This window comes from Cheilinus undulatus, linkage group 19 (genome assembly GCF_018320785.1).
Source record: "Cheilinus undulatus linkage group 19, ASM1832078v1, whole genome shotgun sequence".
Taxonomy (NCBI): Eukaryota; Metazoa; Chordata; class Actinopteri; order Labriformes; family Labridae; genus Cheilinus; species Cheilinus undulatus.
Window position 1 is genome coordinate 18,392,419 of NC_054883.1, and position 14,115 is coordinate 18,406,533.

General features: G+C 40.3%; 2 non-coding genes across 2 annotated transcripts; both read left to right on the forward strand.

The window, feature by feature from the left end:
* Window positions 1-12,531: 12,531 nt before the first annotated feature.
* On the forward strand, window positions 12,532-12,613 carry trnas-aga. The gene has a single exon. It is a non-coding gene; the product is annotated as a tRNA-Ser (tRNA).
* A 1,037-nt stretch (window positions 12,614-13,650) lies between these two features.
* On the forward strand, window positions 13,651-13,732 carry trnas-uga. Its single transcript has one exon. It is a non-coding gene; the product is annotated as a tRNA-Ser (tRNA).
* The last annotated feature ends 383 nt before the right edge of the window (window positions 13,733-14,115 follow it).

The following is a 14,115-nucleotide window of genomic DNA, read 5'->3' on the forward strand; positions in this document are numbered from 1 at the left end:
TATAAAAACTTCTGTTTTTTCCACCCTTAAAATGACCTTTTCCTATGCATGGTGATGTAGTAGCTCTGTGTCCGTATGACCGATTGACTGACTGCAGGACAGAAAGATTTAGAACATCTTTCATACCATCAGCAATTAGACTGTATAATTCTAAAGTAAACAGATGAGACTCCCAGACGATTGAATTTCCCTTCGGGGATAAATAAAGTTCTTGTATTGTATTGTATTGAATTGATGGGGCTTCTGCCACATGACGGGGCATAGTGTTGATATCGTGTTAAGATTCATGCATTGTGCAAGTTGACTCGATGCTTAATGCATTCTTCCTCCTGTTTGGGTCAATATGCTATTTGTGGATTGACACAATATGGACGCAGCCCCTGCAATAATAGTGCTTGTGTATTTAGTCATGTGTTAAATAGTAACTTTGCCATTTTATGTAGGTAAAGCATCAGTTAGTCCCACTTTCATTCTCGTCTTGACTGTCATCATTCATTTGTTCCATTTATAGTTTGCAGTTATAACCTTTTGAACCTGATGGCACACATTCTGTTCCATCTGGCCCCAACTAGTCATACAGTGCCCCCTCGGATGTTAAATTCTGCCATAAGCTTTAACCTTTAACTGACTTTAGAAATCAGTCATGGTTGATATAAATTGACTTTTTTTCTGGCAAAAAAACACAGATTTCTACAAAGTAATACCAATTAAATAAAAAATATGTAAGATAAAAAAGTGACTGCATTAATATCAATCAGTATTCCTGGCTACGATTACACCATGAGGACGAAAAAACACTCCAAGCAACTCAGAGAAAAGGTGATTGAAAAGTAAGTCGGGGATGGATGCAAGAAAATCCGAAACACTGAGCATCCCCCAGAGTTCAGTTAAATCCATCATCAAGACATGGAATGAATATGACATGTGTAAATCTGCCAAGATCAGGCCATTCTCACAAACTGAGTGAGCGTGAAAGAAGGAGACTAGTGAGACAGGCCACCAAGACATCTATGACTACTCTGAAGGAATTACAAGCTTCAGCAGCTGAGCTGGGAGCAACACCATGCTGTGGGGATGCTTCTCAGCAGTCGGCAAGAAGATTTATTTTCCAGCAAGACACAGAAATGGTTTTAAAACAACAAGGTGAATGTTCTGGAGTGGCCCAGTCAAAACCCAGACCTCAGCCCAATAGAGAATTTGTAGCTAGACTAGAAAAGGGACATTTACACTCAATTCCTGAGCAACCTGACAGAGCTTGAGCAGTTTTACAACAAAGAAATATATATATCTCCAAATATATCTCCAAATATACAAGCCGGATGGAGACCTAAGTAAAAGTGTTATATATTTGGATGTATTTGCTTTCCAAAAAGAATGGAAGGAATAGATTTTTTTTAAATAATAATACAACATTAGATATGGTAATCGAAGATGAAATGGCTTCTTCTGTTATCTGACATCACTAGGCTCAATACAACCCAGTGTTTGTCTCAATAATTGGGCACATAATAATTTTGTTTTTGTTTTGTTTTTTTCTTAAGAACCAATTTTTTAAAAAATCGTAGGAAGATATCTGTGGATTAGCCCTGTTGACAATGCTGAATGCTATATTTGGATGGCTTTCATCTGGTATTCAATGCACACAATGATACAGGCAGAGCTAATGATGTGCTCTCTATAGAAAGGATAGTTGTTATCTGTCACCTGCTGCTGCAGCAGTTATTTGGGTGTTTTGTTCAGTGTTAAAAGCCTCTGTTATTACACCGATGTCACGCTTCATGTGTTTGTGGACTCAGTATTGATTTCAATCTACCGGTACCAGACAGCTACAATTAACCTGCCATTATGTGTGAGTTGAGCCTTTATACTTCCCTGTATTTCCTCTCACACTCACAGAGATCCTGTCTGTGTTGCAGAGCAGCAGATTCTGATCCTGACAGGAGAGAACAAAAGAGTGTCAGGGAGGAGAAATAAGCAGAGCTCAGTAATGTGTGGACAGCTGCTTTGTGATGTTCTCATATAGAAAGAGAGCACGATGTATGTGATGAAATGGATGGATGAATAAATGTGGTATCATGAGAGAACTTAATGTACTTTGACAATAAAGCAAACCAAGTGGATAAAAATATGATGTAAAAGGCAGCTGATGTAGTTTTAAAAAGCTCACACATCCTTTGTATGATCATACAGTGTTGTGAAAGAAATGGTTGCATCCCTCCAGCTATTCTTTTTCTTTTTGCATATTTGTCACAGCTAAATGTTTCAGATCATCAAACAAATCTTAATATTAGACAAAGATAACCTCAGTAAAAACAAAAGGCAGTTTTCAAAGATGATTTTACTTATTAAGGGAAAAACGCCATCCAAACCTACCTGGACCTATGTGAAAAGTATTTGACCCCTCATAGGGCTGCCCATGAAGGGGGATAAAGGGCAGAGTTTTCTGAAAGCCAATGGGGGGGCCATGGAGGTCAGCAAAATCATGGTCCATAATCATATTTATCATTTTGACTTAATAATAATAATAACTACTATCAAAGCAAAAAAAAAAAAAAATATGCTGTAGTAGCCTAGAATATAGCCTTTTCACTTTCTTTTTATTGGTAATGTTAACAATGTGGAATGAGCACATTGACTAAACCATTAGAAAAGTAGCATCAGACTTCATAGCTAAGCCATGATGTGCATAAACATTAGGTTCCGGAGAATAAAGCAGAATAACTGAGATAACTTTAACTGAAAAGCAGTTAAAAAGTGGCAAAAATTTGTTTAAAATGGGCAAATAGTAGTAAGATTGGATTAATGAGGCAAAAATGGGGAAAAAATGTGAAAAAAAAAAGGTTTTAAAATGCAAAAAGTGAAAATGGTCAGTCGAGGAAGTAGGAAGTGGCAAAAATGAGTTAAAAGTGGAAAAAATGGGTTAAATGTGTAAAAAAAATTGGCAAAAATGAGCAAAAACAGTGATGAAAATCAGTTATATGGCACAAATAAACATCAGATGCAAAACCAGCTTGACTTACTTTTCAGCTCTAATACTAGGTAACTGTTAGCCAGAAGCTATAAGCAATGCTACTGATCTAATACATGTACTGATATCAATAAATCACAGCTGGGCCTTACAAAACTTCCCCCTTTAACCCTCCTAATGGGCAGCCCAATTAGGGGGGAACTACTTTTTCAGATAGGGTCAGGAAGGTCTGGATGGCTTCCATTAATAAATGAATCAGCATTTAAACCCTGCATTTTGTATTTACTCAGATTACCTTGGTCTAATATTGTAATTTGTTTGATGATCAGAATCCATAACTAGCAGAAACTGGTTTGCTGACCATGGTGTTACTGTGTTTAAATGGCCAGCCAACTGGCCTGACCTGAACTCCATAGAGAATCTCAGGGCTACTGTCAAGAGGGATAATGCAGTGCAGTAAGACTAATGCAGTAATGTTAACTACATAACTAGCATAGTTAGTTTAGCTAAAGCTAACAAACCCAAATTGAGCCCCCATACTTCTAAAATTCAATTCTGGAGTAGACCTCTGACCTTTTTTTCTGTTTGATCTATGACATGTTTCTTAGTCTCATGTTTGCAGTGTGGTTATTTCATTAATGTAACTGCCAGATTTTATTTATGAATAAAGTTGAATTCAAAAATAATTTGAAATGGTAAATACACCGTGCCAGCAAATTACTCCACTTCCTTTTGGGCAGAGGCAGCATCTGACAGTAGTGGTCTGCAAGAGGGGGAGTCTTACATCATGGTCTGCAGCCAGACCCTTCTCTTGTTTCTTGTCTATAGCTACAACATTCTTTTACAGAAAATCTTGATAAGCATTATGTCTTTGGTGTTTCACAAGGCTGGGTTTCTTTTAAGTTAGAATTTGATCCATGCCAGCCCTCATCAGCTAGGTCTATTAGAATATATTTCATTGCTGTTAAATACCCAATAGTGTATCTATCACTATAAAGAGATGACCTAGACAGTCTGATATTTACACACATATTTTCAACATCAACACCCACATAAAAGATGTATTTCACTTCATTTCTTCATGTGATATTTTTTAATACAGCCGTTCTACATTTCCACAAAGTAGTCCTGGGCTGTGCTGTGAGGCATAATGGGACAGAGCTGATTAGAAGAGGCTCTTATGCTCTGCTGAAGCCTCTTGTTGTTTGGCAAAGAGACTGTAGTGTGTGAGGATGAGCTGGGGTGCTAATAGGAAAAATGTTGTGGGGAGAAGACATTCACAGAAACTCTCAGTGATTCTTCAACTCTTTGAGCTTTCATCTGCTTGGTTTCCAGCAGTGCACCCAGACGGATAAACCTTGATGTAGTAATTACTAGTTATCATAGGATGTGAACACTTCAGCCCAGGAAGATCAGAGATTTGCAGAGCAGTAAGTCAGCTTTTTCACTGTGTAATTCAATGGGTTAAATTACCACTGGATGAGAATGTCAGTGCTAAGGTAGCAAAGAGAAAATCGTGACTGCACAAAGGTGACACAGTATACAAAACATACTGCAGCGACAGATGCGGAAAAAAGAGGAATATATCTGCATGAAAAATGTCGCAGAGCAGTCATCTCCATAATCTCCATGTTTGCATGAAGCTGATTTATGATGCAGGTATGAAGGGTGGCAGCAGGAGCAGGCTGATGGATGAATGTGACTTTGAAGGTGATTTTGTCACTTATTTTCATCCTTTACACTAATGTTTCATTCATACATTTGTGTCTCAAATTTTGCTGTTTCTTATTTTTGGAAAAATTTAAAAAATGGGGAACATGACTAAGATTCTTCCTTGATACTCCAGCTTCCTCCTACAGTCCATAAACATTCTCATTAGGTGAACCAGTGACTCTAAAGGCCTTTGCATACAAGACATGTATTTTGTGCAATTTATTTGCATGCAATTTTTTTTTCCACCAATTTGTCGCACCAGTTGTGGGAATTTCGCTTTATGAAATCGTGGCCAATATTTTTCAGATCATGGTATTTTATTCCGAAGTTTCATTTCCAGCAAGCTCACACCTGACCATTGAAAATACTTACTGTTGCCCATGCTGACAATGCATATCAGAGCAAAAATCAAGCCATGAGGTCAAAAAAACTGCCTGCAGAGCTCAGGGAGTGATTTGTTTCAAGGCACGGATCTGGAGGTGGCTAAAAAAAACTAGTTCTTTTACACTGAAAGTTCCCAAGAGCACAGTAGCCTCCATAATTCTCAGCAGTCTGGCACAACCAGGACTCTTTAAGAGCTGGTCACCTGGCCAAAGGAACTTAGAAAGAGAGGTGACCTACTGTGACTGAGCTCCAGAGATCCTGTGTGGAGAGGGGACAAAGTTCCAGAAGGACAAACATCACTGCAGCCCTCTACAGATCTAGGCTTTATGTTAGAGTTGCTAGACGGAAGCCTCTCCTCGGTCCAGAACACATATGAGCCCACTTGGAGGTTGTAGAAAATCACCTGAAGGACTTTCTCTGGAATAATAACACCAAGATAAACTGTCTGGACTCAATTCTAAACGTTAGGAAACCAGATATCCCTCATCAACTGCCCAGTACCATCGTGTTTTTCAGCAGCAGGGACTGGGAGACTGGTCAGGGTTGAGGGAAAGCTGACTGGAGTCAAGTACAGAGATGCCCTTATGGACAGCCCGTTGTGCAGTTCTCAGGACCTCAGACTGGGCCGAAGTTCACCTTCCAACATGGCAATGACCCTAGGCCTACATCAAAGACAAAACAGTACAAATTTGTGAATTCCTAGGATGGCACAGCTAGAGCCCTGACATCAGACATATCTGGAGACCTCAAAATAGGCAGTTTCTCCCCATCTCCCCATCATCCCCCTCATGTTGATTTATTTGTAGTCTATCTGCAATTTACCAGTGTTTTCAGTTTGTTTTGTTGCCCAGCTGATTCAATCTCAGTATTGAATTGTTGTTTCTCTTAGGCTGCCTGTGGGTTCTGTGGAGGATGTGTTGTACTATCTGTTATTCATTGTGCTGCTGCTGTTAGCCAAGCTGACCTCCCTTCACACATTAAAACTGCACGAGGCTAAGGTTTATAGTAAAAAAAATTAACAGTTGTATAATTTCTTCAAAAATAAACAGCAAAATTGAACTTCCTCCTATGAACTCTGATTCAGACTATCAAACACTTTTAATTCTAATGAATCTCTGACTGACACTGAATGTTGTATATATATATATATATTTAGATATTGAATTTTCTTTCCAATGTATGTAATTGTTAGGCTCTAATAGTGAGATTAGTCCTTTTTATTACAGCCAGCCACAAGGGGGCGATTGAGATATTTTGGACGAATATTCCTGAAGCCAAAAGTTGACATAATATACAACAGTTTCATCAGGAATGGATTAATAAATTTGTGTACAATATGCATCATGCACTGAAATACACATTTCAAGCTTTTCCAACAAAAATATGTGTCCCTGACCTGTCTACAATCCCCCCAGGAATCAGGAAAATCCATTCCCTCTCCCCTCATCTCCTTCGCCACCTTTCAGAAAATGTGTGCTAAAACAAGATCAGATTTTTCCCTCATGATGTCACGTGGGGAGTTAGCATTGGCCCCAGATTCAGTAGGCCCATCCCGCTAGGAAGAAAGTCCCACCCTCCTCTCCTTATCCTGGATAAGGAGAGCCACATCCATTAAGCCACATCCAATTCCTAAGAGGGGCAGAGTCCAACAGCTCATAAACATTTAAAGCCACAAATATAGATACAGCTCTCTTATGTTAGCCACTGTAGCTAGCTCCTGTTAGAATACCAGCCCCCCTTCCCCTCCCCCTCCTTTTACATTATTTAATCCACATTAAAGGAAGGCAAAAAGGTAACAAATGAAGAATAATTTAGGAGCTAAACAACCAGCTCTACTGAGCTGAGCCAAATGGTCTGGATCTCTGAAAAGAAAGATGGAATTCCTGTCACAATAGCTACATTCACACTTCAGGCCTTAATGCTCAAATCTGATCTTTTCTCTGATCTGATTTCTGCGTTTGCCTGTTCACACTGTGGTCAACTTCCAAAAGATCAGATACTTATCTGATTCAGAACCATGAAAGTGGCCTGAATCTGATTAGAAAAGGTCATATTCAATGTGACTTTCGCTGTTCACAGTCAGAAAAAAATCAGATAAGTGTCACATGTGAGCAAAAAAAATCAGATTCAGGTCACTTTTAACTGCAGTGTGAACGTAGCCAATGAGAGAAGCTGGAGGTCGGTCAGACAGACATCAGCTTAAGAAACACAGGCAAGATCAGAGTTTTTGTGCTAAAGCATGACTAAACTGTACTGAACCAAACTGTACTGCTTTGTGGAAACAGACCATACATGAGTGGGGTGTGGCTCTGCTTGTTCAGGCTTTGGATGGTGGTTTTTTTTTATTCCTCCCTGCTGCCATTTATTAAAAAAAAACAGCCTGAATATTTTATCACTACTTTAGGGACAAAAAGTAGCTCCAGAATTATGATTGTTTCTATCTATGCACATTGAAATCTTGACATAGTCTATACAGCTCAGAACATGGCCTTTTGGTGCACAGGAAAATCTGGGGAGTACTTTCAGAACTTTCAGAAACCTGTGTGCTACAGCCTCTAGTCAGGTAACCTGGCTCCTCTTTAACCTTTAAATCTTCTGATTTTTGCCTTGTGTAACTCAATTTTGTTCTCTTTTATTTCAGTGTCTCTCTGCCAGTACTTCTGTTAATCACCAGTACCCTCACCATTATTTGTACTATTTTTGTGTAATAAACTTCTTTAACCTAACTGCCTCGTCTCCTGCTCTGCTCCTGAGTTCTTGTTAAATGTTCAAAACAATTGTTTCTTTGATATAAGAACACTATATCAAATACTGAAATATATATAGAGGCAAAATCCCTCTTTTGTAGTTCCTCCATTTATAGGTAGAAAGGTTGCTGGATAATGTAGCTCTATATAGAGGGGAACATCAATCTATTTAGATTAAGATACAGCTCTTCATAAGAATTACCCAGTTACATATAGAGAAGAAATTGTTCCATAATGAGTGGAGAACATGTCTATAAGGAATGAAAAATGGCTCTGAAAGGACTAAATACAACTCTGTATTGAGTCAAAAAGCTCCATAATGAATAAACAAATCGACAAATCACAAAAATCTGGAGTACATCAGGTTAGCTGAGAGACTAAACTCCAGACAAGCCAGGTGGGGCCTGTTTTTCAATTGTTTCAATTTTGTTTTGTCATGTCACCCTGGCTCCAAAAATTTTAAACCTGATGCTCTCTCTCGTATCTACGACTCTGATCCTGCTCCTAAGACTCCCTCTTCCATTCTCCCCTATTCCTGTTTTATTGGGGCTGTTACCTGGGGGGTGGAAAAGAGGGTGAGAGATGCTAACCGGGACCTCCAGGTCCCTCCTGGTTGTCCTCCCAATCCTCTCTTTGTGCCTGTCAACCTCCACTCTCAGGTCATCCACTGGGGTCATACTGCATGCATCTCCTGCCACCTGGGTGCCCAGAGCACTTTGTCCTGAGACAATGATTTTGGTGGCCCTCCATGGAAAAAGACGCAGTATGTGCGTCCGTTGTAAGTCCTCTTGCCTGCCTGCAGCCGGCCTTCAGCGCCCTTTTCCTGTACCTTATCGCCCCTGGTCAGACATCTCACTGGACTTCATCACTGGAGTTCCTGTTTCATAAGGTAACACCAGAGTACTTACTGTGCTGGACAGATTCTCGAAGATGGTTCATTTCCTTTCCCTGCCTAAACTTCCTTCAGCCAAGAAAATGGCTGAGGTCACGTTGTCACATGTCTTCCGTGTCCCTGGTTTTCCTAGAGATGTGGTGTCTGATCAGGGGCCACAGTTTGTTTCCAAGTTCTGGAAAGAGTTTTTCTCACTCCTGGGAGCCACTGACAGCCACTCCTCCAGATTTCACCCTCAGTCCGACTGCCAAACAGAACACCTGAACCAGGAATTAGAAACCTTTTCCTTGTGTTTTTAGTTAGTTCCTGTTTTATTTTGAAGTTACTTACCCTTGTCTCTGTCTTCCAGATCCAGCTCCTTGTATTTCCCGCCTCATGTGTCTACTCCTCCCCTGATTACTGCACCTGTCTCTCATCAGCCCCTGATTGTGTGTGTACTGAATCCCAGTGTGTGCTTCCTCATGTCTCCAGGTCATAGCGTTCTCCCCCGTGTGACCTCGTCCCACCCTTTATTTCTAGTGATTGATTCCCAGTGTTTGACCTGCTCGTGTTTTTGACTCAGTCTTTAGCCTACTCCTCTGGATTTGTTTGCCTGGTTTATTCTGCGTTTTTGTGTACCGAACTTGAACTGTATTATAAGACCTGCCTTTTTGAACAACCCTATCTAGTCCGCGCGTGAATCCTTTTCTTGTACCATTCCTTGTGTTAAACACATTTTTAGAGTTAAAATCAACTCTAAAAAACATAACTCTGCAAGCAGAGTGAATTATACTCCAAATAGACTGGGACCAAAGACATCACTTCAAAACCTTTAAACTCCTCTTCATACCTCCCTCTTTCCCCATCCAAAATAAAGCTGATGCACTTTTCACCTTCAAGCACATATTTTGCTTCTCTCTGTGGCTCCCATCACAGCACGAAAAGCTGACAAAGGTTTTACCAGAGCTGCCAAAAAGCCAAGAGGGCCTCCTCTCACTGTATGTAAAATGAAGCAACAGCGCCCTCTGCTGTCTATAAAGTTAAGTGTGGAGGAAAAAAAGAGCTGACAGCACTTGATACTCTAAGAGAAGACAGTTTCCCATCCAATTACTGACCAGGAACTAGATCATTAAATCCAGAAAAGGAGGAAAAAAAGATGTTTTGGTTTTAAGCGTATCTTTTGGCTTTAAATTTCTGCAGTTGTTTTAAAAGAAATTCACTTGACTGCCATTATTAGTAAAGATTTTTTCAAAATGGGTTAAGACTGGCAGAAATGTTGCAAAAATGGCTAGATAACGTGGTGAAAAAGGTTAGAGAGTGGCAAAATGTTTGATAACCGTCAAAATGTGTTGTTGAATGGCAAAAAGGGATGAAAATTGGCAGGGAAAGTGGTAAAAAGAGGTTAAAATGTTGCAAAAATTAGTAAAGCAGAAAAAAGGGGCCAAAAGTTTTTAAAATGGTTAAAAGTGTCAAAAATAGAGTAAAAACATGGCAAAAATAGCCTGTCAAAGCAGTGAAAAGGGGTTAAAGTATGGCAAAATGGGCAAAAAGCAATAAAAATTGGTGGGCACGTGGGCAGGCCTGTCCTCTTGTGGCCTGGTGCATTATAGGTTATATGGATAGATCTCACTGTAATGCCTAAAAATGTCCTGCGTTTCAAAAGAAAGTACCAATACAATAATATTTTAACCAGATGAAAATATTTGTTAATTTGAAAGTCCGGCTCCTAGAGTCTCTGTCAAGACTAAATCTGGCCCTGTAAATGTACTTGATGACCCCTGCGCTAGTCTATGTGTTGTATTCCTGCTAAACAGAGAAGTCAGCAGAGGGCGCTCTTAACTCAGGGTAGAGGGAGCACTCACAAGAAGGGGTACCTGGTGTGAGGGTTCAAATTACTGAGTGCTTCTGACCCAAACAACATTTTCTTCTGTGACAAACAGGTAAGCTGAACATGAAGATAATTCTGGTGTCATAATGACAGGGAACAGTGGTAGTGAAGTTTAGCAAAGTTTCATCTTGTATTTACAGCATGTGGAGACCTCAAAGTTGACTGCATAATGAGTGCTGCTTACCTGCTTACAGTTAGAACAATGGAGGACGCCAGTGCTAGAGTTCCCACTCACTAATGTCAGTCCCCGTCATTTCCGGCAAAGTTTTAAAAAGCCAGGTAAATGATTTGACACATTTTTATGTTATTGGTAACTGCAGGAAATCACTATGTTTACTTAGAAACTGTATTAAACACCACAGAGTGAAGGAATTGCTCAGCAGCAATTGCTCTGTTATTATTAAGTAGACAAGAGGTAAAACACAAGCTTAATGCTAATATGATGGTAACCACGACTAGCGTGCTAATGCTAGTTAAGCAGCTACTTAAGGCTGTGTTATTACCCAAAGCACACTGAAAAATGTTCTGTTCAAAATAAGAGCATTCAGTGCTTTGTTTGAATGGTTTATCTTGTAGTCTCTGTTAGAAGATGTTGAGATTGAGGTGATTTAAATTGATGAGCTCTTAATTACAGGCTTTAGAAAGTATTGATACACTGAAAAACACAATATGTTGTGGCTACTGTATTTTCAATATCCATACGGTATAGATATTGAAAATACAGTGGTATTTTTAAGTATTAATTTACAGATTCGGTAAATTAGCAAGGTAGAAACTTGACTGAAAGTGAACTGAATATTGGACCTTTGACTACTTAAGATCCAGCGTTTGAGTTGTTTTAACATGTCAGAGGACAACAAAAATCATCAGCTCCTTAAAAACTCAAACTGTAAGGATGCCTTCAATTTTGTGTAGAGATACAAATTTAAATTGCGCTCGTAGAAACGGGACACCACCCACGTATGTTGGAATTAAATATGGAATCACCGCATTTAACCTTAAAATGCATATCAGTTGCGTACTATCAGTTGTGAATTCTCATTTCAGGGAGGATATTCCTGAAATGATGCTTTCTGGACAAATGACTTACATTTTAAAGATTTTTTATGAATAGCAGGATTACATTACATAAATCATGTTACTAATATAAATTCTAATTTTGAAAAAGAACAGGAAAGAACTAAATGTAACAATAAAAGGTAATTTGATGAAGGGTGAGGAGGATCTGAAATCGAGGAAAAATAATTAATCGGTCGAATTTTGGATTAGATTTTGGAAAATAGGTCTGATCTAATTGATGGCTTTTAATGGAACCCAAATGGAACATGTCAACCCGTTCAGGAGGAGTTAGACCAGAATCGCCTATACTTTGCCCCAGAGGGATGGACTCCAGAAGATGGTCTGTCTAGAGAGTCCGTAGCTACTGCCTGATCAGCTGACTCAAACCTTTGATCTGGCTAAAGCTGACAAGTTCTTCAAAGTTGAGCAGAGCTAAAGTGGATCTCTTCCTCAACTATTCATCACAACTACACTATACTTTTAAAATTTCCTACTTGATATCGAATTAGATTTACATTCACAATTACTTTGTAGAACGAGTGACACACTGATATCAGTCATTTCCATGTCGAGCAGCACCATGCTCCAGTACTCTGAAAGAGAATGTCTACCAGAATGCTTGCCCATATGTCTTTAGACTTTCGACGTGTGTCAAGGACACAAGTTAGCAGCCACAGGTCCTTCCATTGTCAGCAAGACACAACTCCCAATGCCGGTATTGCTTCTGTACCTTCTCTGTCACTGCTACATGTGTGTACCCATACTTTAGGTATAATTTGCTGTATATGACAGTGTCTGCTGAGGGAAATACAGGCCGTGACACATCTTGGCTTATAGGAAAAAGTTATTTGTCACATCAATGAGTCAACGCTGGTTACACCGAAAAAATCCAAGAGTTGTAGTTGTTGTGGCCGAGTGGTTAAGGCGATGGACTAGAAATCCATTGGGGTCTCCCCGCGCAGGTTCGAATCCTGCCAACAACGCTTGAGCCTTTGAAACTATCCCAGAGAGAAGTTCTTAGACAACACAGCCTTCGGAACTGTAATGCCTAGGGTGGGCTGTTGTTTGGGTCTTTTTCTGGCACTGGTGCTAAATGGATTATACATTGCTTGTGCCTAAACCGCGCCAGAATCAATACTTTTGAGAGGAAATATCTTTATAAGATTCCTGTCAAACCTGGGATAAGACAAGGAAACCGGTGTATATTGGCACATGACTCACATATATTCCATAATTTATTTCTTGCCTTTCACTGGGGGACAGGTTATCAGCATGAAGCATTGATATATGTGTTGTCATTTGGTGCCGTAGGTATCAGAAATGTTAGCCACCAGCATCGTTTGTGTATGATTCCAAGCAAAAGTGCCTCCCAATGACGTATCCTAGGCCCTTTCTGTCCTTGAACTCTTTGTCATCATGCTGATGGGGAAAGTTTGGCACCGGCCAGGACAGCAATAACAGCTGTTAAAAATTTATCTGCCCTTCTCCCCCCCAAGGTATCCTTCCCAGTCTTTTTTGTCTAGTGCTGGTGTGTTGCTAACAGGGCAATGGTGGTGTAGTGGTGAGCATAGCTGCCTTCCAAGCAGTTGCCTTGAGTTTGATTCCCGGCCATCGCAGATTGTGATGAGTGGTGCATTGAGCAAACGTGAAACATTTTTAGCCTTTCGTGTCAGTGCAGATGTTACTTATGCTTGACTGAAAGGGATAAGTGGAATTGCAATGTACTGTCTGGTGCTTGTTTCCTCTGGCTTGCTCAATGACTTTGGAAGAGAAATAAGACATGTTGGCATGGGTTCCCACTGAGAGTATTGTAAGATGAAAAGTTTGAAAGTGACAAATGGCATACCTCTGGACTCTTTCCTCATCACTCTGCTTTTTTCACTCTCTTTCTTTTGATCTGTCCAATTTCCTGAGACCCTACACTTATGTTTTCCATTTCAAGGTGTGTCAGTATCACCTACTTTGCCAGATGATAGCTGCAAAGTGCCTGCAATGGGGGAGGGCTACAAGGGGGGATTGTGTTGTCGTGGCCGAGTGGTTAAGGCGATGGACTTGAAATCCATTGGGGTTTCCCCGCGCAGGTTCAAGTCCTGCCGACAACGTTGATTTTGAAGTTGTGCCTGTCAGACACGAGAGGTTTGATCCTGAGGAGCAGACGAGTTGCTCGCAAAGGAAATGGAATAAAATACCCATGCAGTTACAAAGCCATGTCATTCTCCAGACTTTACTTCGCCTCCAATTTGGTGTGCTGTAATATATATCTCCCGTCTCAAAAGGGCCACGAATCCCGCATGTTGACCTTGTTTATCATGTCCAAATTATCTATGGTCAGCAATGACACTGCCTGGTAGTCACAGGCAAGGTCAGCTCCAGCTGAGAGCTAGGCAGTTGTGTTCCCCTTGCTCTTCTGTGCAGCGGGGATGTAGCTCAGTGGTAAAGCACATGCTTTGCATGCCCCGGGTTCAATCCCCAGCATCTCCACCAG